The sequence below is a fragment of the Danio rerio genome, chromosome 4, assembly GCF_049306965.1.
Source record: "Danio rerio strain Tuebingen ecotype United States chromosome 4, GRCz12tu, whole genome shotgun sequence".
NCBI classification, from domain to species: Eukaryota; Metazoa; Chordata; class Actinopteri; order Cypriniformes; family Danionidae; genus Danio; species Danio rerio.
Window position 1 is genome coordinate 47,972,849 of NC_133179.1, and position 27,306 is coordinate 48,000,154.

The 27,306-nt window shown below is 41.2% G+C and overlaps 1 protein-coding gene and 2 non-coding genes across 6 annotated transcripts in view; 1 reads left to right on the forward strand and 2 right to left on the reverse strand.

Annotated features, from left to right (window-relative positions):
* The window catches only part of zgc:113135, a 283,991-nt gene that overhangs the window by 48,319 nt on the left and 208,366 nt on the right, over positions 1 to 27,306 (forward strand). The window lies entirely within an intron of this gene.
* Positions 24,526 to 24,596, reverse strand: trnag-gcc (transfer RNA glycine (anticodon GCC)). Its single transcript has one exon. It is a non-coding gene; the product is annotated as a tRNA-Gly (tRNA).
* trnag-gcc (transfer RNA glycine (anticodon GCC)) lies at positions 25,162 to 25,232 on the reverse strand. Its single transcript has one exon. It is a non-coding gene; the product is annotated as a tRNA-Gly (tRNA).

Below are 27,306 nucleotides of genomic sequence, written 5' to 3' on the forward strand. Positions count from 1 at the left end.
AACCAAGACCTTCATTAGATGACATCTAATGCTTGCAAACTGGCATTGAAACAGGCCTCTGTGAACACTAAGATGTCCCTCTAAACAACAGGGAACTGCAAGGGCTTATCCGGGATTTGAACCCAGGACCTCACGCAACTAAAGCAAGAATCATACCCCTAGACCAGGGGTGTCCAAACGTTTTGGGCCGAGGGCCAGATGCAAAAAAAAAAAAAAAAAAAAAAAACTTTGTCCCGGGCCAAATTTTACATTCATCACACAGACACGCGTAAATATATGTATATATATATATATATATATATATATATATATATATATATATATATATATATATATATATATATATATATATATATGAGCAATATCACACGAGTAGCAGTGCTACGAGTGTGATATTGCGTTTATACAACACTTTGACGGCATAATTGTGTATAAACAAAATCACAGAGATTTTCAAAAACCCTTTTGTATGTGGAACTACTTTCTTCCACATTGGATTCAAATCATAAGCTGTCAGTTAAACAGCTGAGCAAGCAACTTTTAAACTTTAGATCTGTAGTGTCTGCTTTTTGCTGGCTGTATGTGGGCGGAGTAATATACAAAGGGTAAAGAGGCTGTAGGAGTTCTGATATTGCAGAATATTGCACGACTATCAGCCAATCAGATTTGAGAACCAGACAGAACTGTTGTATATATATATATATATATATATATATATATATATATTGTTACGTCCTTTTAGATGTTAAAAGGAGTATTGTCGGAGCGCGTTTCTTTCTCAGCACCTTTAAAACTTTTCAAATCGACCGAAACAGGATTTTTCTCAGTAAACAAAGGTGGCAAAAATGAATCAGATAATATTATTTCTTCTCCAATTCTGCGTTTTTGGGCACGAGTGACTACATTCGCTGAAAATACTTCTGGAAACGTGTTAGAAATGTCATCAGCAGGGATAAAACAATCAGGTTTATCAACCACTTCAGGCAAAGATGAAACTTTATCCCCGGCCAAGTCATTTCCGAGAATAAACGCAACACCTTTGACAGGAAAGGAAGGACGTACACCAACTTTGACAAAACCTGAAATCAAATCACACTGCAAGTGAATTCGATGCAAAGGCACCGTTAAAACACCCATCTCAATTCCCTGAACTAGAATGTTGGATCCACAGTAAGTCTGATCAGATAAAGGAAGTGCATCAGAAATTAAAAACGAGTGAAGTGCGCCAGTGTCCCTCAAGATTTTAATTTCTTTCTGCTCTTCAGTATTTCCATTCACAGAAATCAGCCCCTTCATTAAAAATGGCTTAAAGCCAGCGTCAATTTCATTTTCACTAGAGTCAAGTTCAGACAAAGTTTTCACAAAAGCTGCTGGTTTCATTTGCCCTTGCTGATTTTTTCGTTTAAGCACTAAACATTCGGAAATTAAATGTCCGATTTTGTGGCAGTAAAAACACTCTCTAATCTCTTTATTCGTTGGTGAACTACTTTTTGGACGTGCGGAATTTTGAGCCGTGAAGGAACTCAATGTCTTGTCAGGTCGGGGTACAGAAAACACGCTCTTGTGCGTTAACACATACTCATCCGCAAGAGTTGCGGCTTGTGACAAAGTCGTGACTTTCTGTTCATTAAGATATGTGACAATTCTCTCAGGCAGGCAATTTTTAAAATCCTCCAGAAGCATCAATTCTCGCAGCGCATTAAAATCTCTCACATTGTTAGCAGCCAACCATTTATCAAAAAGAACTCCCTTGTCACGGGCAAATTCTACGAATGTTTGCTGTGCATTTTTCTTTTGGTTTCTAAAACGTTGTCGATATGCTTCAGGCACTAACTCATATGCGCGGAGAACAGCGCTCTTAACTGAATCATATTTCAAACTCTCCTCCAAAGTTAAAGCAGAACAAACTTCCTGTGCCTTACCGACTAATCTACACTGTAGCAAAAGACACCAAACTTCTTTAGGCCAATGAAGTGCGGCAGCCACACGCTCAAACACAGCAAAATAGGAATCCACTTCGGATTCTCTGAAGTGAGGCACTAAAGCAATATGCTTACTAATATCAAAAGCACTAGACGAAACATCACTCAAAAAACTTGCCGAATTATCATTAGCAGCAGGACTTACAGGATTTAACTGTACAGATCGGCCAGAACCAACCTTCATCGAGTCTAACTCGAGCTGTCTAAGTTTTACCTGTGTCTCCGCGTCGATTTCCAATTTACGGATATCCAGGCGCAGCTTCATCTCGGCGTGGCGCGTCTCAGCTCGCTCTTGAGCTTCAATCTGCATGCGAGCCAGGCGGACCTTTAGCCTCGCATCACCCCCAGACTCAAGTGAAGTCGGGGAAAATGGATGGAAGGGCGGCAAGCCAGTCTTTGCCTCGGTCTCCACCTCGGCATACTCACCCGTCTCCTTCTCCGCATCCACTAAATTATCAGAACTGTGTTCTACAGCCTCTGCACCAGCCTTATCGCCATCCGCATCAGGTAAATTTAAAATTTTGTGTTTAATCAAGTGCTTTAAACCTCGTCTTTAATAAGGCGCTTTAAAGACTGCCTCACAACAGGAATGCGATAGTGTTCACCTATCTGCAATAAATCGTCTTTCCTACATCGCTCAAAAACTTCCAATATCGGATTAGCAACAAATGTTTCTAAATCAAAAGTACTCATTGTCTAAATTCTCACAAATAGCCTACTTACTTACAAAAGACCAAAATTGCAAAGAGAGAAAATGATACTATTTCACTGTCACAGTTTTTCTCCTTTTTTCTCTACACCATCCGAGTACACACACACACAAAACTATTATCCGGGACTAAATTAAGATTTTAAATAATTTAAATAGATCGCGGATGAGCCCCCAATTATATGTTACGTCCTTTTAGATGTTAATATTAAACTAGGAGTAGATGACAATAACATACATTAGTTTAATGTGTGTGACAAGCGGATGGAGAAAGAAATAAACTGAATCAAATAATCACTGCAATTATTTATTGCCCATATATCCCATGAAAACCAGTGAAAATATATTATACAGTGAAAGGAAAATATTTACAATGATTAAATAATGAATTACCTGGGGGGAGAGGAAGTAGTTGAATGTGCTTAAATCAAAGAAATAAATATAACAAAACTCAGTAACTGTTTTCACCAAACTAAACTAAATATGAAAAGAAAAGCATGAAAAGAAACATCTTCAACGTACCAAACGTCTTAACTAAACTGCTCTAACTAAAAACAAAACATACAGAAAACAGCACATTCTCCTGAACCTAATGAACTAATACAAAATATCAATCTGAGTGTTGTATATGTATATCGCGCGACTTACTCACTCCTACACCTCTCCGAGGCATCACTCAAACATGTCAGTTAACTGGACAATTTCACAAACATTGTTAAATCGCAAACTTTAGACAAGAGCATTAAACAAGCAAAACACATTCTCTCAGACTAGCCTTCGCAAGAGAGACTGTCCTCACAGAGACCCACAGAAAGAATAAGAGCGAGAAGTGGCGAGAAGGAAAGAGACAGAGAGAGAGAGATCGCCATTGCAGTTTGGGCTCGGCTTTTAAACGCTACGCCAACCAGCGATTGGTGGCGCAAACCCAGCGTCAGCGGCCAACGTCATCAGCACGAAATGCGGATCCTCCAATGCCGTTCGTACCTGTAACACATGCATGAAACGACACACCCACATACAAACGAACGCACACACTTATCCAAAATACGTTCTGCAAGGGAACGTTACAGCAACCATTCAGTGTTTACATTTAAAATGTATTTAATTTGGAAGAATAGGGGAATTTCTTCTGCATGGACATAGTCAACTATGAATACATCTTTTAATGCATACCTCACACTATCAACAGTCACATTTGAAACGCGCTGAATGTTGAAATGTTCCATAGAGTGTATGTTTGTGAGAATTGTCTGTAGGTCTAATGGGAGTGATGATAACGGAGTCTCTATACTCCTACCTACTACCTACACTGTTAACCCTTACTGTAGATTATGCAGTAAATAACTGTAAAATAGCCAGTGTTTTGCTGTAATAAAAGGAAACAGTATTTGTAAAAAGGAAAGCAGGATTTGTATGAAATTTTGTAGTGCAAAGAATAAATTACAGTAATTTACATTATGTACTCATTACAGATAGTTACTGTGATAATAAATGGTAAATTACTGCTCAACCATTATTACCCCATGTACTCTGATGCTTTATGTTGATATATATATTGATATATATATATATATATATATATATATATATATATATATATATATATATATATATATATATATATATATATATATATATATATATATTTACTGTTCAGTTTCGGTATGTGAATGGTCAGTATTGAGGAGAAAGTGAGACAATGCATTGATGATAAGCTAAATTTCTCTGCAGCCATCTCTGTGTTTTCTTTGGTTCCTTTAATGTTTTTAACATTGAGTATCAGGAGTCAACCAATGTCAATGTCACAGAGCTAATTAAAAAGTAAAGATATCGACGAGATGCATTTAAAGGCAAAAATATTCACACAAAGCAACCAAACTATCACAATCATTTTTATAACTTTGTTTACTTTTCTATAATTAATCTAATTTGCCTAGTTTAGCCTATAGTTAAGCTTTTAAATTGCACTTTAAGCTGAGTATTAGTATTTTGCTAAATAACTAGTAAAAATGTGTTATTTAAAAAATATCTTAAACAGCATGTACATACATTTTTGCAGAGACTCAATGAATTTGTTTGAAAACTTCAAATGAAGTAGGTAAAAGTGGCATTAACAGTATAGTATAAAGGCTTTCCTAAATAAATGTATTAATCAGGTTATTTGTTTTTTTTTTAATTATTATTATTACTACAGGTTTGGAACAACATGAGGATCAGATTATTTATTTATTTTTTTGCTTTGGATGAAGTTTTTATATATTTTTTGTTTTTATTCAATGATATGTGCATGATTGTGATAAATGTAGGCAATTCCTAAATGTCAAACTCCTGAAGGGCCGCAGCCCAGCAGAATTTAGTTCCAGCCCTGCTTCAACACACTACCTTTAGATTTAGTTTGATCAGGTGTGTTTAATTAGTATAACTGCACTGTTACTCTGTTGTATGTGCAGTAAATAACTGTAAAATAGCAAGTGTTTTGCTGTAATAAAAGGAAACATTTATTATTTATTAACACATATTATTTTACTATAAAAGGAGTAGACTTTGTATGAAATTGTGTAGTGCAAAGAATAAATTCCAGTAATTTACTTTATGTACTCATTACAGATAGTAACTGACAATAAATAGCAAATTACTGTTCAACCATTACTGTCCCATCTTCTCTGATTTTTTATGTTGCTATTTATAGAGATGTGCATTTTAAAGGCAGAAAATAATGATTTAGGCATCACCACACACTCCCACAGATTGTCTGTCTTATTCTAAACACAAAGGTGTTAGAAAGAGTTTTCAGAAAATGCCGGCCCTTTAAGGGAGCCAGGTGTTTGATTTGTTTACTGCTGAGTGTGCTCTATTCTCTGTCCATCAATTCAGATGTAGAGTCTGATATGTTTTAGGCTTTAAATAAGAATCTACAATGAGTAAGTAAAATGTGTTCAAATGTTTTTGAGGGTTTCTAAAATAAGGCTGTGTTTTAACTTATATTGCTGTTATCTTGAACTGTGTACTTGAAAGCTACATTATTAGCTAGTTAGCCTCTCCTTATATAACTTTTAACATTACTTTTGTTTAAGTATATGTATTTATTGGATATTGCATACGGCCATATTGTACAGATGCTAACAGTTGTATGTATCTTTCTGGCAACTAAGCCAAATTTAAATTCCATCATCTCAGTAAGGTAACATGTGCACATCATCACAGGGAATCACAAAAACATGATACACATAGCCATCTACACACAAAAGGTCCACTGTCCGGTCCCAGGTTGTGAGTTTGTTGCTAAGTATTTTTCAGAGCAGTGTTTATGAATTTATATTAGAAACAATAAAAAAGTTTGTTGTCATGAGATAATTATAACAATAAAGGATTGGATCTTTTGGTTTTTCGGTGTTGCCAACTTTATTTTTATTTTTTATAATTATTTTAAACTTTTTATTGAGATTTGACACAGTTTTTAATTATTTAAAACTTTAAAATAATTATTTTGTGTTTTTTGCTGTTCATTTGCTGATCTACCTTCATGCAGATTTCAGTTTTTATCCATATCAAACACACCTAAATCAATTAATTAGGACCTGAACACCACGTAATAATTACAGGCAGGTGTGTTTGATATGGGTAGCAACTGAAATCTGCAGGAAGATAGATATACAGGAACAGGATTGAGCACCCCTGCTATATACCATGGGGGTCAAACTCCAAGTTCCTGGAGAACTGCAGCAGCAGAGTTTAGCTCCCACCCTGCTTCAACATTACCTGTAGATTTCTAACAAGCCTTAATTAGTTTGATCAGGTGTGTTTAATTAGAGTTACAGCTTAAAGTCCCGGTCACACTGAACTTTACTCCCTACAGACTTCCATTCATACGCATGTGAGTACTGCTGACCTGGAATGATAGCTCATGTGCCATTTCATAATTCGCAGCATTGAAAAGTTCAAGCTTGGAGAACGCTGACATGCAAAATCACATCATGTGATTGCTTGATACCAATCAAAGATCAAAACATGACCTCTCTGGCTTGCTTTTTCAATCTCTAATTATTTTGTTTAATTCCACTACTCGCTTTGTTTAATTCCACTTCGCAGTGCAGTATGACAGAATTTTGCATGCTTAAAGGTTAATGTGACCGCAGCCTTACTGTGCAGACCTGTTATATGCAAGACAATATTTATATCTGCTGATTTCTTAATTTTGTTATACTTTTTCTGTTATTTATTTGTTTGGTGCCAAAACAATAAAATAAATTTGTCTGAAAAATGTTATGCCTTCTATTTTTAAATAACAGCTAAGAATACTAATTAATTTTAGTAACACTACAATAACTATATATGACATACTATTAATGTGTGTGCAGTATAATGCTGTGATTTGTAACACTACAATACAGTAATTAACTGTACACAGTTTCCAGTTAGTTACCACTGCTGCTCTATTACAGTAATTGACTGGCAACACTTGTGACGGTGGTTGTTTGTAATAAATAAATCTTATATACAGTTTATAATAAGAAAAAAAAAATAATTCAAATCTCAAAAACTGAACTCTGCGGGATTCGAACACGGGACCTCCTGCACCGCAGCCGAACGCTCAACCGCTGGTCCACGTGGGTACTGCACTAGCTGACTTTCACACGTCCCTTAATCCCACTGCCAGCGGACCTCAAACAAAAAAAAAAATAAATAGTTACCAGAATTAATAAATCTTTGGGCGCCAGACAAGATTAACTTGCCAAAAATTAAATTAAAACCCTGGATAGCCGCGGCAAACACTCAACCACCATACACACAAAGAGAAGAAAATAAAGATAACCCAACACACACTTTAAATTAAATTAACTGGTATATTTTTAACAAGCAGTACAACAAAAAGGTTTTCTAAATCAAAATATATACTTTTAATCACTGTTCAGTCATAGATCATAGTCAAAATTAGCACTTCTTAGGTAACAAAAGGAAACATCAAACAAACAATTCAAACACTTCAATAATAATGTTTAGATAACCCAAAAGAAAACAAACAAACAAACAAACAAACAATAATAATGTGTGGCTGATCGACTGGAAACAAGAGAGGGAAAAAATGTAAAGAAAGCCTATGTGATAATGTTGTAATGTGTGTGTGGAATGTGTGGGTGTATGAATGGATGCAAATGGACAAAAGTTACTGACCCAGGGACACCGAAGCCGTTCTGCACAGGTCCACTTTTTCCATCGAGAATTTCAGACCCCTCGCACACAATACTTAGAGATCGCCTGGTCACCACGTCCACGAATTGCTTCCACCCCTCAGTTTTTTCCTCACACAGTCATTGAAACCAACAAGCTCTCCACCTTACACCGTTCTTCTCCTCCTTCTCCAATTCTTGCCACCAAATACCCGACACCAAAACAACAAGAAGCCCCTTCTCTGGCCTTTTCTCCCTCTTTTATAATCTCCGATTGTTTACCTGCCCTTCCGCTTCCTTCCGACCCCCGGAAGTATTGTCTGGAAGCGATAGGAAGGACCGGTCGGAGCAGCGCCCCCTAGTGGCACTTGAGAAAAATAAACATTAAAGCATCCATCTCGCCACACTCTCCCCCCCTTCGTGAGAACAACCCATGTTGTTCAATGCTCACGAGGATTTACCTTTTTAAAATCTTTTTTGATCCTGCTGTGGGAGGATCTTTGTGCAATTTTTCTCCCTTGCTTCCAGCTCCTCTGCCGTGGGGAAACATGGTTTGAGATTACACACATGAACATTTCTCACATCCTCACCAGTGTCTTCAAGAGATACCTGGTAGTTCACAGGACCTAGTTGCTGGATAATGCGGTATGGTCCTTTCCACTTTGGAGCTAGTTTAGCACTGAAGTGATGTTGTGCACTAGAGATGGGAAAATTACGGACCCATACACGCTCTCTTTCTCTGAAGAACACATCTCTCCTGTTCTTGTCATAGCTCCTTAACTGCCGTTTTTGAGCCTTTGTGTAATTTTCTTTGGCTTGCCTTTGTAACTGTGTTATTTTGTGTACCATGTCGTATGCAGGCTTGGTTGGTGAGAGATCACGTCTGTGCAGCAGTTTATCCATGGGACTGTGGATTTTCCGACCTAGGTGAAGTTCGGCAGGCGTCATCCCAATGGATTCCTGTATTGCAGAATTTAAAGCAAAACGTAACTCTGGTAAGTATGTATCCCAGGTCTTGTGGTTGTCCTCCACAAACCCTGCAATCATAGACTTCAGAGTGCGATTCACTCTTTCTGTCATGTTGGTCTGTGGGTGATAAGCAGTGGTAAGTTTTGGAGTGATGTTCCATTTTCCACACAGCTCTGTGAATAAAGAAGAAACAAACTGCGCTCCTCTGTCTGACAATATGAAGTCAGGGACTCCCCACCGAGTCAACATTTCTTGTCTTAGTATGGTGGCAATGGTCTGTGCTGTGGCATGCCGCATGGGAAACAGTTCAACCCATTTGGAGAAATAGTCGACAAATACGAGTAAGTACTCATTTTGTTTTCCAGACTTCGGCATTGGACCCATTATATCCACTCCCCACATCTCATTTGGTCGTGATGTTGTAACTTGTTGTAACTTGCCAGCAGGTTTCCGGTTGTCCCATTTGGTGACTTGACATTTGGCACAATTTTTGACATATTTTTTTGTGTCTGTCCACATTCCTGGCCAATAAGCAACATCTTGTATTCGCTTGTACGTCTTGTAAATTCCCAAGTGTCCGCTTAAGGGAGTATCATGGTACCATTCCAGTACTGTTGGTCTAAGAGTAGATGGAATGACTACTTTGTAGTGAACAGTTTCATCTGCTAGGTGGGTGATGTGATACAGCTTGTCTTCCAACACAGTGTACTGGGCTTGTTCCTGTTGCTCATTTTTGGCCAGAGCTTGAAAGATCTTCATAATGTCTGTGTCTTGATGTTGTTCCTCCCAGATGGTTTGTGGGGTGACAGGGAATTCAGGCAGATCCTTTTCCGTGGTGTACAAGTTACAGCCTGGCATGGAATACATACGGGACAACGCATCAGGAGCAACATTCAGCCGTCCTTTTCTGTACTCGATCACAAAATCATAGCGTTGCAAGCGCAAGGCCCATCTCATGAGTCGACTGGCTGGTTTGGTGGAATTCATGACCCATTGCAGAGCGGAATGGTCTGTAACCACTGTAAACATTCTAGGTTCCAGGTAGTGTTGCCACTTGTCTAAAGCCCACACCACAGCCAGACACTCTTTCTCCGTGGTGGAGTAATTCACTTCTGCCTTAGTCAAGGTTCTACTGGCATAAGCAATTACTTCTTCGCCACCCTGCTCTTTACGCTGGGTCAAAACAGCCCCTAGTCCTGAGTCACTGGCATCAGTATACACAGTAAAAGGTATGTTAAGATCTGGATGGCCCAGGATGGGAGGTGTGGTAAGACAGAACTTTAGATTCTCAAATGCTTGCTGGCATAGTGAATCCCACTTGAATTGTCGTCCTTTCTTTTTCAGATTATTCAGTGGTTCAGCAATGCGTGAAAAATTTGGTACAAAACGGTGATACCATCCTGCCAGTCCTAAGAATCGCTGAACATCCTTAAGGTTTTGTGGGACTGGGTAAGCGTGAATGACCTCTACCTTCTTGGGGTCAGCTGCAACTCCTTGGTGACTCACTACGTGTCCTAGAAAGGTAATTTCAGGTAGGCAAAAGGAACATTTTTTTAGGTTTAGGGTTAGACCTGCTTTTTCCAGTCTCTCCAAGATGGTCTGGATGTCGTGAAGATGTTGGGTCAAGGTGGGTGAGTAAATGACAATGTCGTCAATATAGACGTAGCAAATTTTCCCAAGTAAATCTCTCAGGACGATTTCCATCAAACGTTGGAAGGTAGCAGGAGCATTTTTCAGTCCAAAGGGCATAACATTAAAATGATATAACCCTCTAGAGGTGATGAATGCAGTCATCAACTTGCTTTTGTCATCCATTGGTACCTGCCAAAATCCACAGTTGAGGTCCAAGGATGAGAATGTGGATGCTCCAGAAAGAGACTCTAAAATCTCTGTGATGTTAGGTATTGGATAAGCATCACTTTCTGTCATCGCATTTAATTTTCTGTAGTCCACACAGAACCTAAGACTGTTGTCTTTCTTAGGAACAAGAACTACTGGAGATGCCCATGGAGAACAAGACTGTTCGATGACACCAGCCTTTAGCATCTCTTCAATCTGTTCCTCTACTATGGCTTGTTTTCCAGGTGTCAACCGATAAGGACGTTGCTTAACGGGTACTGGGTGAGTGGTGTAAATGCAATGTTGAAGAACAGTGGTTCTTCCAAGCTGAAGAGTACAGACTTTTGGGTTTGACTGGAGAAGATGAAGTAACTGTGGCTTACTTTCTAGTGGTAAGTGGGCTTCGGCAACAGCCATCTCAATCAGAGCTTGATCATCACTACTGGGTGCAAGTTGGGATACTACTGGAAACGGTAATGGTGGAGGAATAGAGCTGAGCAGAGATAGTGTCTTACTTGAATGTTGGGTTTGTGCATTTTTGTTCAAATGTTGGGATCTTCCCACAGGAACACTAGCATGTCCAGGTTGAAAAGGGTACTCTTCATTAGGGTTGGACTTAAAAGAGTATGTCTGGTCAACTACATTAATCTGTAGACCACTTGAATAAATGAAATCTAAACCCAAGACTACAGAGTAAGCCAAGGCTTTTGGAGTGAGAATGGCAGCTTGAGTAGGAAAAACTTTGTCATGCAATATGATTTCAAAATTCGTCCATCCTAAAGGAACTTCGGCTTCTCCATTGGCCAGATAGAGTGGGCCAAGTGTCCAGGGATGGAGGCTGGCTTGGGGATCGATCTCCTTCCACAAACTCTCATGGAGTAAAGTGTAACTGGCACCCGTATCCAATATGGCTTTTCCTCTCCAAGCCCCAATGTAAATTGGAACTATCAGCTGTTGTGGTATGACCACAGATTTAGTAACAGTCGACTTGGGTAATGGCTTTGAAGGAAGTGTAATAGACATGGCATTGTTAGATGGATTACCTCCGTGCTTTTGGGTCTGAAAATGACGTTTATTTCCTGTAGGAGGAGGGTGACTAGATGATTGAGTGGTTTGCACCGAGGAGGAATAGTGAGGACAACTACCTGGTGGATGCAGACCTTTGCATCTCCAACACAAAACTGGAGGTTTCTCAACTCGGTTGGGGGCAATTCTTTGTGGTGAGGGTTGAGTCACATGTTCTACATAATGTAACTGCTGAACATAATCCTTCTCAAGCTGAAGGCCCAGTTTAACCAACTCATCCACTGTATGGACACGGCTTCGAAGTTGGCTGGCTAGGTGAGGTTTTATGTTTTTTAGAATCATTTTTACTAATTCACTCTCAGTTAGTGTGGGCTTCCATCGTTTACACATTGCTCTGTATGTAAAAGCAAAGTCTCTAATTGACTCTTTCTCTGCTTGTGTTCTAGTTCTAACCCTCTCTGCCAGCTCATCCTCATAGTCTTCTGAAAGGAAAGCTGAGAGAAAAGCAGTTTCAAACTCACTCCATGTGGAAATAGCAGAGCGAGCCACTTCCCACCAATCCCGGGCTGTACCGTACAGGACAGTGCGGAAGGTAGCTAGGATGTCTGGATCATCTAGAGGGTGTAAGGCCAGGAAATCTTTGCAGCGTGTTACATATAGCAGTGGATCAGCATCATCCGAAGGTCTTCCAAACGTTGGAAAAGTTAACTTTAAATGATCACTTTTTATAACAGGTGTTTGAAAAGGCATTGGAGCAGTCACTGAAGATGAAGACTGTGTTGAAACGGATACAGGTGCACTGCTTGGAGGATCAGACACTTGCTTTATAGGTAGGATCACATCACTTACTTCTTTTTGAAGATAGTCAAGTTGGTTTTTTATGGCATTAATTTCAGTGCTGCAGTGATTTAGATCACTGGAAAGGCGTTCAAAATTCTTGTCAGAGTGTTCCTTGGTAGCTTGAATATCCTTCTGCAATTCCAGCTGAGCTTGTTCCACCATGAAACGAATCTCTGAAATTAAGGTACTTTCACTCCTTTGGATTTCTTGTGTCACCATCACCTTCACAGCTTTAGTGAGTTGATCCGCTGTTTCTGTGTCATCTTTTCGTTGTGCAGTTAAGGTGTTCAGGAGTTGCTGATGAGTGGATTCCATTTTTGCAAGCTTTGTTTCATGCAGGAAAAAAGATTTAGACGATTTTTCGGTGAGTTCCTTCACAGCTTTATCTTGCCGTTTCAGACAGTCAAATACACGATCCCAGTTTCCTTGTACATGAGCAGTAAGTTGATGAATTTCTCTTCCAGGTGTAGGGAGGTATCCAGGAAGAGCATGCTGGGTTGCTGTGGAGGGCGGTGATTCTACCATAGATGCACTTGTGCACAGTTGCATTGGGTCAGGTTGAACTGTAGAAGTAACACCTGGAGTGGTGGTGTGGAAATGCACATGAGTCCTTCCATAAGGGTCTAACTGAGTGGGTGTGGAGTGGTATGTGGGAATGTTGGAAGGTGATGAGAACTGTCTTTGCTGCACTGGTGGCCAAACTGGAGTGGCTATATCTGGTGGATCAATATCCACGGAAGTTGAAGGGGAAGGATTGACGTTGGCCATGTTTATAGTGTGTATGAGTGTAATCTAAGGGTTTTGAAAAAATAAAAATCAAAAAAGAAAATGTTGACTTTTTAGGCAATGTGGTCACAAAAATATATATAGAGAGAGAGAGGTCAAAAGTACCACAAGTACCAAATTCACAAGGTATACAAAATCAGTACAATTCCTGTACAATGACACAAATGTTCTATAACAACTTTTTTTTTTTTTTTTTTTTTTTTAACAAAAAATTTTTTTTTTTTCCAAAGTCTTTGTCAGTAAAGCAAAACAGTTCAAAAAGTCAAAAGGTTGTTGTCAACTGAAATCAGTCAAACAATTCAAATGAGTTTCAAAGTTCAAAATTTCCCAAAATAAAGTAAGGTTTCAATGGTGTTCAATGTCTTTTAAAGTGTTCAGTTTGTTTTTTTTTTTTTTTTTTTTTTTTTTTTTTAAGTGTTCAGGACCCCACGTTGGGCGCCACTTATGTGACGGTGGTTGTTTGTAATAAATAAATCTTATATACAGTTTATAATAAGAAAAAAAAAATAATTCAAATCTCAAAAACTGAACTCTGCGGGATTCGAACACGGGACCTCCTGCACCGCAGCCGAACGCTCAACCGCTGGTCCACGTGGGTACTGCACTAGCTGACTTTCACACGTCCCTTAATCCCACTGCCAGCGGACCTCAAACAAAAAAAAAAATAAATAGTTACCAGAATTAATAAATCTTTGGGCGCCAGACAAGATTAACTTGCCAAAAATTAAATTAAAACCCTGGATAGCCGCGGCAAACACTCAACCACCATACACACAAAGAGAAGAAAATAAAGATAACCCAACACACACTTTAAATTAAATTAACTGGTATATTTTTAACAAGCAGTACAACAAAAAGGTTTTCTAAATCAAAATATATACTTTTAATCACTGTTCAGTCATAGATCATAGTCAAAATTAGCACTTCTTAGGTAACAAAAGGAAACATCAAACAAACAATTCAAACACTTCAATAATAATGTTTAGATAACCCAAAAGAAAACAAACAAACAAACAAACAAACAATAATAATGTGTGGCTGATCGACTGGAAACAAGAGAGGGAAAAAATGTAAAGAAAGCCTATGTGATAATGTTGTAATGTGTGTGTGGAATGTGTGGGTGTATGAATGGATGCAAATGGACAAAAGTTACTGACCCAGGGACACCGAAGCCGTTCTGCACAGGTCCACTTTTTCCATCGAGAATTTCAGACCCCTCGCACACAATACTTAGAGATCGCCTGGTCACCACGTCCACGAATTGCTTCCACCCCTCAGTTTTTTCCTCACACAGTCATTGAAACCAACAAGCTCTCCACCTTACACCGTTCTTCTCCTCCTTCTCCAATTCTTGCCACCAAATACCCGACACCAAAACAACAAGAAGCCCCTTCTCTGGCCTTTTCTCCCTCTTTTATAATCTCCGATTGTTTACCTGCCCTTCCGCTTCCTTCCGACCCCCGGAAGTATTGTCTGGAAGCGATAGGAAGGACCGGTCGGAGCAGCGCCCCCTAGTGGCACTTGAGAAAAATAAACATTAAAGCATCCATCTCGCCACACACTGTTGCCAGCTACTCACTGTAATGGTTCAGTTACAGTAAATTACTGGCAACACTGTTGCCAGCCACTCACTGTAATAGTTCAGTTACAGTAATTAACTGGCAACACTGTTGCCAGTTACTTACTGTAACCAAACTTTTACAGTGAGTGGCTGGCAACAGTGTTGCCAGTATTCTACTGTAAAAAAACCCAGTAAGGTCTAACAGTGCACTCAAACTCATCAAGAATACAAGGTGTGGAAAATTCCCAGCATTGTTTCATTTGGTGCCTCTCACTTAAGGTTTTGGCAATGTTAATAAAGTTTCTACAGCTGCTAGCAACATTCTTAAAATACTGGTGTTTAGCCTCAAAACGCATGCACCAAAGCAAGCGCAAAGGTTCAAATATAGATGTTAGTCTTGAGTAATGTATCAAAAAATGACACTTGGGTGTCACAACATCCCCAAAAACATCCCTTAGCTGTGTCAAAAACTCAAACACCAGTGTATCTAACATTGCCAGGTTTTCCCTTTTCACTCTTGGGGCAATTACAATGTCAACAATGTCACAACACAACAGAAAAACATTCCACTGTTTACTGTTGGGAGGAATACGGTGTGCCATTAAAAATGGCAAAATCCTAAACAAAAACCATTTTGTGAGGCAGACCCAGCAATTCCAGATTTGTGTAAGCTTCGCTCTGACAAATGCACTGTTTTTTTTTTTTTTTTTTTTTTGTCATTTTGACCAATAGAGAGTTGCTCAAGTTAATCATTTAACTCCTTAATAGTGATATGTTTTTCTTTGTGAGCCCAGCTCAGAACAAGTTTTATTATTAGAGGAATAACTCCCTCCAACAAATCATGCATTATATCAGGTGGAAATGTCTGTCACGTCAAAATAGTTCAATTCACTAAATGGTGATGAATAGTTTACACCATATGTTCTTCGATCATTTGCGTTTTCAATGCATGTTAGATGGTAGAGATGTTCCTCTGGAGTTCTTAAAACAAAATCACTTTCAGTAAATTTATCTTTTACGTCTGTGTGGGTTGCCATGCAATAGCGGCAAACTCTAGCAGAGTTAAATGACATCGTAAAACCAGCTAACATATGTGCTGAAAGATTGTCTGCCGAAAATGTTGCTAGTGCAGCATGAACAGTCTGCTCAATCCCACCTACAGTTATCATGAACCCTTCACGTTCAAGTTTTTTCAGGTCATCCAACATTGGTTTTAAAATGGTTGCTAATCCACAGTTTTTTACAAAGGTTTGTCATACTAATAAAGCAAGGTGAATGTGCTTCAGTTTTGAGGAGTGTTTAAGGTTGCCTTCAGTATAGTAAAAAGCACAAAGCTTGTGCTTGCTTTTTTTTAACCTAGCGGGTTGACAACGTCAAATTCTAAAGCATGTGGGTTGACTTTAAAGTAGGAATGTTCCTTGAAACATGTACCATTTGTGTAGTCATTTAGGTAATCTGGATCTTTGTGTAAATAGTTATTTGTCTGAATTTCATCAAATATGTCGTCACGTGAGCAGTAGTTAGTTAAAACCTCAGTAATAGGTACATATGAATAGGTGCCTACTTTGTGTCCACTCGGTGACCTCAAAATGTGATGTACTGGTTCAATCAGCCTAAGCTTAGATTTACAGTGCTCTTTTAACATGTGTGGAGAGCTAACAATTTTTGAAGCTTCTTCAAAGAAGTCCCTTGACTGTACCATTTGTCTGGTTTCAGGACATTCTGAAATGTTGAACCCATTTTTTTTGAAGAGATGGTAAGAAATAAAAGAGTCGTAATTTTCTTTAAAATAACAAAATAAAAAATTCATGTCATTAACTATTTCGTGCTGGACAGTCTGAGGAATGTGATTTTTTTCTCTACATTTAAGAATTAAACTGAAGAGATTTTCTTTAAAGTTAGCCAAAAGCTCATTCCTACTAGGTGGAGGCATTTCATCTGCCAAAGGCTGTAGCTCGTTGGTATTTTCCAGATCATTGTGACAGTCAATGTTTTCAAAATCATGGTCCATGTTTTCAGTAGCATCCAGGTCATCACGAGGCAGAACAAGCTTCCTGTGTTTTCGATAGACATGACGCCTAAAAGACTCATATAGTGTAAAAGATGACTTGCAATCATTCAGTCCACAAGTGATGTTGAAATTTGGTTCATGGTTGTGAACCAGGCCAACATGTTGAATTAGTTTCATTAAGGTGAAGGTTTTCCTTCCACACCTTGTGCATCGATATGGCTGTGGCATTTTTAGCACAGGATATTAATTATTTGGGTGACCGTTATTGGAAGGGGCTTGCCACCCTCCTCAGTAATCTTGGCTATGGCATGCTGCAGGAAGGTCAGTGTATTCTTCATATATGGTGGATAAGCCAAGTTGAATACATAATAAGCACTGAAGGCTGCAATGATTCCTTCTTCAGCTCCCATTGCCCTGCACACCTCCACACCATCCACTTTGACAAAAAATTGTGCCCTCTTGGAGAAAGCCATTTTCCAGTCAGTTTCTGCCAATTGTATGGTTGGGTATGGAGTCTCAGCATCACACTGTAAAAAGTAAAAAAAAAAAAAAAAGTTAACCATCTATAAGAAACATGTATCAAGACTATTAGAAAGCGAGAGTTCAGCTAAGTTCCATACCTCTCCCAGTGTGATCAAATTCTCAACTTTTTCTTTGAAGACATGGGACAGCAGAATCAATCCTGCACGAAAGTCAGAATCTTTTGCAAAAAAAAGTATAAAAGTAGCCATATACATATACTCATACACACACACAGATATACAGTTGAAGTCAGAGTTATTAGCCTCCCTGTTTATTCCCCCCACCCCCAATTTTTTTTATAAATAACTGATACAAGACTGTATATATATTTATATATAAGTATATATACATTAATGCGTTAGTCAATGTCCAAACAATCAGCAACCTCAATGTGAACTGCTTTAATTGTTAAGCAAGTGAACAACACTCCAAACCTTTTTACTATACTCCGGCCCGTTTCACTTCATATATATATATAGTCTTGTTCGTAACAGTTGCAGGGCTGATAGTGGAAAAAATTCCTGAGCCTGAACTTTTTTTCCTTGCCCCTGAGGTGAGTAGGGGTGGGGGTACTATGTATGCAACGCACTTTTAACTCATAACTTGTGGGCCCCTGGGCCCAAATATATTAACAGCCCATGTGTAACCCTGATCTTCATTATTGTCAAGTGGCTCTTTTTAGATATTTTCCTATTTGCATTATGCCCCCAGTATTATTCAAGAAAACCTAGCATTTTCTTCTCAATATGTTCAGTGCCTAGATTGACATTATTAGCCCATCTTAGAACAATCACTGGAAGTAAATGCTACAGATGCTACAGCCATACCAAGACAGGTCAGTAAGTGGCAATAATAGTACTCCAAAGTACACAGGAATTGATTAACTAAAGCACATGAAAAGGACACACATTCATTTTTCTTTATCAAATTTAATTGCAAAATATGCACCATTCAACTGAAAAACCATAATAAATAAATATACTGTAAAAGACAGTATGGGATTAACAAAAAAACATTTCTCCTTCCCTTTATTTTTTCCTTTCTGAACTTAGATTTTGGTCCAAAACATGCAAATGGTGACCACTGAACTGAAAAAAACAAAATAAATAACTGTAAAAGACAGTGTGGAAAACATGTCTCCATCCCTTCATTTCTTCCTTTTTGATAAACATTGTTTTGGGTCCTCAGAACCTTTTCTTTTTAACATGTTTGATGATGCTTTGGATTGATAAAAGAGAGTAAACACTGTGTTGGTGCAGATGATGTGGAGACTGGTGCTGAGGAGGGTTGGGGTGGTCTTCCAGGGCCTGTTGACCAGAGGAGTTGGTGGCTTGTGCAGAGGTGGTGGAGGCTTGTGCAGAGGTGGTGGAGGCTTGTGCAGAGGAGGGTTAGGGTTGTCTTCTCTTTTTCAGGTGGGCCTGTTGAGCAGAGGAAGTGGAGGCTTGTGCAGAGGAGGTGGTGACTTGTACAGAGGTTAAGACTGTTGAGCAGAGGTGGTGGTGGCTTGAGCAGAGGTGGTGGAGGCTTGTGCAGAGGAGGATTGGGGTGGTCTTCTCTTTTTCAGGAGGGCCTGTTGAGCAAGAGGAATTGGAGGCTTGTGCAGAAGAGGATTTTGCTGGCCTTTTGATTTTTCGGGCCTGTTGAGCCAATTTGTTTGCCTCCTTTGAGGACAGAATCCTTGCTGCCTCACTAAGCCTTTTCTGCTTTAGTGCCTGTGCAGTCTCTTTCTTTTTCTTTAAATGTAATTGGTAGTTTTGGAATGAGGAAAGGCAGGATCGCCTTAAAGGCTGGTCAATGTTCATAGTTGAGGCTGTCCAGTCCCTGGCCTTAAGTGTGGACCTGATCACTGCGAGGCTCTCATATGTTTCCACATTAATGGAGCACCTGTCAGACTCTAGGATATCATCCATTAAATTGAATGATCCTTCCACCAAGGGGCCTGTAAAAATGGACAAAAACAAGTTTGCACAGGGTGGGATACCTCACACCTCTTTTTGCATTTTTCAAGGAAGCAACATGGCTCCACCAGTCTACATCAACTCGACAGTCCCCTTCAATGTAGTTTGGTACACGAAGAAGCATGTCCGCATCCATCTGGTAGGCCCGACATTCTTCAACCAGCTGACCAATCTCTTCTGGAGGGACAACATTTGGCAAGGCCTTTCCTAATGTAGTGAATGCTCCAACAACTGCATCGGATTGAATTAGAGACGGCGATATGATGTTATCCAGGGGAAGGTTTTTTAGCAGAAACTCTGCTGACCTCATATACCCTTCTCTGAGAGAGTCATAGATATGTCCAACCCATACCTTCCTCTCCACACGAGCTTTGTTCATTGAATTGTAGCAGAATTGTCCAACAGAGAGCCTCTGGTTTGACAGTTGCAAATCCCTGCTCCGTACATCAACCTTGAGAATCTCCTTGTGACTCAGTGGAACAGCCTTTGGTCTCATAAATTTGCTCAGGAGCTCTTTAACAAGGGCCACCATTTCCACATGCAACAAATGCACCATTGGCTTTTCATGTTGAAGCTTTTTGACAAATCTCTGAAATGTCAGAAGGACCCCTGCAAATATAAGAAAAAATAAATAATTCAATTTGAGCAATTAAAACTCATGACTGGTGTGGGAAATAACTGAACAAAAGTATGATTATGTATTTAAAATACAATATATACTGTGACTAAATAATAATACAACTAAATTTATTTCCAGCAAAACATTAATTAGATCAGAACACTAGTCATACTGCCATACATATAACAGAGGGAATTACTTTTTGATATATTCCAAGATGACTGTATAACAAAACATTTTTCTTTCTGACACAATGCAAAAAATAGCCTTTGAGGTGACATCATATGTTTCTAGGTATCAAGTCTAGGTCTTGCATCCTCTGATAAATAAAAATTAGATTAGACTCTGTAATGAGACTACAGAGATGGCTTTTGAATATGTTACTCACTTTCATGTACAGGAGTAAATTATAGGAAACTGTTACCTTGACACATAGTTCTTCACAACATCACACAGTACTTAAATGTTGATCATATTCTCATTAATTTGGTTATTGTTGCTGTAGAAAAGACCTGACTGTTTCATTGTATCATGACTTAGGTAATTTGTTAGATCAGGTGCTAGTGGACTACAAACACTAAAAACACAAAAATATTTAACCAATACAACATCAAGTTCAAGTTGCATTAAGTTTGCCTAGTCATACAAAAGATACCTCTGTATAAGTCAATCAAGACTTTTACTCTGTCAAACTCTGAAATGAGCACAGAGGTGCGATCTTTTCGGTCTTGGTTAACTTGTGTTCCCGTCCGGGACGCTGCTGCCTGCTCTTTCTGAAGAACTACTATCCTGGCCTTTTCCTCAGTTGTGAGGTCATGCCGCTCAAAAACCTGATTAAGAAGCCTTCTGTAGTACACACACACACACACACACACACACATATATATATATATATATATATATATATATATATATATATATATATATATATATATATATATAGCCTATTACCTTGATATGCTGATAATTTGCTATTTTCCTAACACCTACCATAACCATTTAAAAAAATATCTCAAAAGATGTTGCATCATTAGGCCTCCTGTACATTCCATAATGAGCTTAATCTAACTAAACTAAATAACAAACATTAAATACATCACACCTGTTATTATTAAAAAGAGTTTTATTAGGCCTACCTGTATTTGTGTTCCTCATTTGGGTCCAGGACATGATAGTAGTGCACCACGAGTACATCCAGTAGTTCATTCATTCTACTGCAGACTTCAAGCATCTGAATGAATCGGTTACTAATGGGCCTTATCAAGCTCTTGGGGGGGGAGATGGAGTAAACTCTGAAATTGTGCAAAAATCTCCTTCTGCTTGGGGGACTTCTCTATGTCATTATAAACATCAGAGCAAAAATCTTCCACCTCTGATTGAAATGGGCTCATGAGAGCCTTAGCCGCATTTGACACCATATGGACGGTGTCTCCCAAAATGTCCAACAGATTGGGGTTCTCCTTTCTAGCTAGGGTCTCAAGCCCCAACTTCTTCCCCCTCATCACTGCGCAATTGTCTAGTAGCATACTGGTGACCTGCCTCCACTTTAGCCCATATGAGTGCAGGACGTCATTTAGTTCCAGCATCAAAGCTGAGGCATTCGCAATATTTACTTTTTTGCTGGCAAGATGCTGTGTTTTCACACTGCCTGCATCCTCGTCATAAAATCGGACCAGTACATTAAGAATTTTATCCATACTTTTGTCCGTGGCCTCGTCAATGTTGACTGAAAACATGCCATTCTTAAGCTTCTCAGACAGACGTTTTTTTTTAAACTCTGGCAAGATGCCGTGTGTAAGAAGATAGCTTGCGTGCTGCCTGGAGACAGACAGATGCACCAAGGCGGGTCTATCCTCCGCTAATTTCTTACATAATGTGACGAGTGGGTGGGCGATAGTAAATGACAAGTCAAGCTCAGCAATGAAGGAGCACTGCAAGGATTAATGCAAGGCTGTTACCCAGAGCTGGAAGAGTAGCTACACAAAACAGCAATTGTAATGGACGGGAATCGGACCACGGTCTTCTGTGTGGCAGGCAAGAAATCTACCACTGAAGCAACAATGCTGATATGCTTATACTGCAGCCCTAGTGGGGTGTGATTGCTGCAAGGCTGATACCCAAAGCTGGAAGAGTAGCAACACAAAACAGGAATTGCATTGGCCGGGAATCGAATCCGGGTCTCCCGCGTGGCAGGCGAGAATTCTACCACTGAACCTCCAATGCTGACCCGTGTTCTTCCTTGCCTTTGTGTGTGTGAGTGCTAAAAGGCCGTCAACCAGAGCTGAAAAAGGAACAACACAAAACTGCACTTGTATTAGGCGGGAAGCGACTCAATGTCTACCGCGTGGCAGGCGAGAATTCTACAACTAAACCACCAATGCTGACATGGTTTTATTGCAGCCCTAGTGGAGTGTGATTGCTGCAAGGCTGTTACCCAGCGCTGGAAGAGTAGCAACCAAAATCAGAAGGTGCATTGGCCGGGAATTGGAGCCGGGTCTCCCGCGTGGCAGGCGAGAATTCTACCACTGAACGAACAATGCTGACCAATGTTGTTCCTTGCCTTTATGTTGTGTGAGTGCTAAAAGGCCATCAACTAGAGCTGCAACAGGAGCCACTCAAAACAGCACATGTATTAGCCGGGAATCGACTCAAGGTCTCCGGCGTGGCAGGCGAAAATTCTACTACTGAACCACCAATGCTGATATGCTTATTCTGCAGCCCAAGTGGGGTGTGATTGATGCAAAGCTGTTACCCAGAACTGGAAGAGAATTAACACAAAACAGGAATTGCATTGGCCGGGAATCGGACCCAGGTCTCCCACATGGCAGGCGAGAATTCTACCACTAAACCACCAATGCTGAAATGCTTATTCTACAGCCCTAGTGGGGTGTGATTGATGCAAAGCTGTTACCCAGAACTGGAAGAGTAGCTACACAAAACAGGAATTGTAATGATGGGAATTGGACCAGGGTCTTCTGTGTGGCAGGCAAGAAATCTACCACTGAACTACAAATACTGATATGCTTATACTGCGCCCCTAGTAGGGTGTGGTTGATGCAAGGCTGTTATCCAGAGCTGGAAGAGTAGCAACGCAAACTGTAATTGCATTGGCCGGGAATCGGACCCGGGTCTTCCGCGTGGCAGGTGAGAAATCTACCACTGAACCACCAATGCTGATATCATTATACTACTGTCCTAGTAGGGTGTGATTGCTGCAAAGCTGTTACCTAGAGCTGGAAGAGTAGCAACACAAAACAGGAATTGCATTGGCCGAGAATCGGACCTGGGTCTCCTGCATGGCAGGCGAGAATTCAACCACTGAGCCACCAATGCTGACCGATGTTACTTTTTGCCTTTGTGTTGTGTGAGTGCTAAAAGGCTGTCAACCAGAGCTGAAAAAGGAGCCACTCAAAACTGCACTTGTATTAGCCCGGAAGCGACTCAAGGTCTACCGCGTGGCAGGCGAGAGTTCTACCACTGAACCACCAATGCTGATATGGTCTTACTGCAACCCTAGTGGGGTGTGATTGCTGCAAGGCTGTTACGCAGAGCTGGAAGAGTAGCAACACAAAACAGGTATTGCATTGGTCGGGAATCAGACCCGGGTCTCCCACCTGGCAGGCGAGAATTCTACCACTGAGCCACCAATGTTTACTGATATAGTTTTTTGCCTTTGTAGTGTGTGAGTGCTAAAAGGCCGTCAACCAGAGCTGAAAAAGTAGCCACACAAAAGCACACTTGTATTAGCCAGGAATCAACTCTTTGTCCACTGCGTGGCAGGCGAGAGTTCTACCACTGAACCACCAATGCTGAAATGGTTTTACTACAGCCCTAGTGGGGTGTGATTGCTGCAAGGCTGATATCCAGAGCTGGAAGAGTAGCAACACAAAACAGGATTTTCATTGGCCGGGAATCTGACCCGGGTCTCCCGCGTGGCAGGCGAGAACTCTACCACTGAGCCACCAATGCTGACCCATGTTCTTCCCTGCCTTTGTGTTGTGTGAGTGCTAAAAAGACGTCAACCAGAGCTGAAAGAGGAGCCACACAAAACCGCACTTGTATTAGCCGGGAATCGACTCAAGGTCTCCAGCGTAGCAGGCGAGAATTCTACCACTGAACCACCAATACTGATATGCTTATACTGCGCCCCTAGTGGAGTGTGATTGCTGCAAGGCTGTTACACAGAGCTGGAAGAGTAGTAATACAAAACAGGAATTGCATTGGCCGGGAATCGGACCTTGGTCTCACCCCGTGGCAGGCGAGAAATCTACCACTGAACCACCAATGCTGAAATGCTTGTTCTGCAGCCCTAGTGGGGTGTGATTAATGCAAGGCTGTTACCCAGAGCTGGAAGAGTAGCTACACAAAACAGGAATTGTAATGGATGGGAATCGGACCAGGGTCTTCTGTGTGGCAGGCAAGAAATCTACCGCTGAACCACCAATGCTGATAAGCTGTTACTGCAGCCCTAGTGGGGTGTGATTGCTGCAAGGCTGATACCCAGAGCTGGAAGAGTAGCAACACAAAACAGTAATTGCATTGACCGGGAATCGGACCCGGGTCTCCCGCGTGGCAGGCGAGAATTCTACCACTGAACCACCAATGCTGATATGCTTATGCTACAGCCCTAGTGGGGTGTGATTGCTGCAAGGCTGTTACCCAGAGCTGGAAGAGTAGCAACACAAAACAGGAAATGCATTGGCTGGGAATTGGACCCGGGTATCGCGCGTGGCAGGCAAGGTTTCTACCACTGAACCACCAATGCTGACCCATGTTCTTCCTTGCCTTTGTGTTGTGTGAGTGCTAAAAGGCCGTCAACCAGAGCTGAAAAAGGAGCCACACAAACCTGCATTTGTATTAGCCAGGAATCAACTCAAGGTCTCCCACGTGGCAGGCGAGATTTCTACCACTGAACCAGCAATGCTGATATGCTTATACTGCAGCCCTAGTGGGTTGTGATTGCTGCAAGGCTGTTACCCAGAGCTGGAAGAGTAGCAACACAAAATAGGAATTGGAATGGACGGGAATCTGACCAGGGTCTTTCATGGGGAAGGGGAGAAATCTACCACTGAACCACCGTTGCTGACATGCTTATTCTGCAGCCCTAGTGGGGTGTGATTGATGCAAGGCTGTTACCCAAAGCTGGAAGAGTAGCAACACAAAACAGCACTTGCATTGGCCGGGAATCAGACCCGGGTCTCCCGCGTGGCAGGCGAGAATTCTACCACTGAACCACCAATGCTGATATGCTTATACTGCAGCCCTAGTGGGGTGTGATTACTGCAAGGCTGTTACCCAGAGCTGGAAGAGTAGCTACACAAAACAGGAATTGTAATGGACGGGAATCGGACCATGGTCTTCTGTGTGGCAGGCAAGTAATCTACCACTGAACCAACAATGCTGATATGCTTAGACAGCAGCCCTAGTGGGGTGTGATTGATACAAGGCTGTTACCCAGAGCTGGAAGAGTAGCAACACAAAACAGGAATTGCATTGGCCAGGAATAGGACCCGGGTCTCCCGCATGGCAGGCGAGAATTCTACCACTGAACCACCAATGCTGACCCATGTTTTTCATTGCCTTTGTGTTGTATGAGTGCTAAAAGGCTGTCAACCAGAGCTGAAAAAGGAGCCACACAAAACTGCACTTGTATTAGCCAGGAAGCGACTCAAGGTCTACCGCGTGGCAGGCGAGAATTCTACAACTAAACCACCAATGCTGATATGGTTTTACTGCAGCCCTAGTGGGTTGTGATTGCTGCAAGGCTGTTACCCAGTGCTGGAAGAGTAGCAACCAAAATCAGAAGGTGCATTGGCCCGGAAACGGACCTGGGTCTCCCGCGTGGCAGGCAAGAATTCTACCACTGAACAACCAATGCTGACCCATGTTGTTCCTTGCCTTTGTGTTGTGTGAGTGCTAAAAGGCCATCAACCAGAGCCACTTAAAACCGCACACGTTTTAGCCGGGAATCGACTTTAGGTCTCCCGCATGGCAGGCGAGCATTCTACCACTGAACCACCAATGCTGATATGCTTATACTCCAGCCCTAGTGGGGTGTGATTGATTCAAAGCTGTTACCCAGAGCTGGAAGAGTAGTAACACAAAATAGGAATTACATTGGCCAGGAATCGGACCCAGGTCTCCCGTGTGGCAGGCGAGAATTCTACCACTGAACCACCAATGCTGACCAATGCTTTTTCTTGCCTTTGTGTTGTGTGAGTGCTAAAAGGCCGTCAACCAGAGCTGAAACAGGAGCCACACAAAAACGCACTTGTATTAGCCGGGGATCGCCTCAAGTTCTCCCGCATAGCAGGTAAGAAATCTAGCACTGAACCACCAATACAGATATGCTTATACTGCTCCCCTAGTGGGGTGTGATTGCTGCAAAGCTGTTACCCAGAGCTGGAAGAGTAGCAACACAAAACAGGAATTGCATTGGCCGGGAATCGGACCTGGGTCTCCCACATGGCAGGCGAGAATTTCACCACTGAGCCACCAATGCTTACCAATATGGTATTTTGCCTTTGTAGTGTGTGAGTGCTAAAAGGCCGTCAACCAGAGCTGAAAAAGGAGCCACACAAAATCGCACTTGTATTAGCCGAGAATCGACTCTAGGTCTACCATGTGGCAGGCGAGAATTCTACCACTGAACCACGAATGCTGATAAGCTTTTACTGCAGCCCTAGTGGGGTGTGATTGCTGCAAGGCTGTTACCCAGAGCTGGAAGAGTAGCAACACAAAAAAGGAATTGCATTGGCTGGGAATCGGACACGGGTCTCCGGCATGGCAGGGTAGAATTCTACCACTGAACCACTAATGCTGACCCATGTTCTTCCTTGCTTTTGTGTTGTGTGAGTGCTTAAAGGCCGTCAACCAGAGCTAGAAGAGGAGCCACACAAAACAGCAATTGCATTAGCAGGGAATCGAACCCAGGTCTCCCACATGGCAGGCAAGATTTCTACCAAAATCACCAATGTTGATATGGTTATGCTACTGCCCTAGTGGGGTGTGATTGCTGCAAGGCTGTTAGCCTTCCAGCTGGAAGAGTAGCAACACAAAACAAGAATTGCATTGGTCAGGAATCAGACACAGGCCTCCTGCATGGCAGGCGAGAATTCTACCACTGAACCACCAATACTGACCAATGTTGTTTCTTGGCTTTGTGTTGTGTGGCTGCCACAAGGCTGTTACTTGCAGCTGGAAGAGTAGCAACACAAACGAGCAACTGCATTGGCCGGGAATCGGACCTGGGTTTCCCGCCTGGCAGGGGAGAATTCTACCACTGAACCTCCAATCCTGAAACACATGTTCTCCTG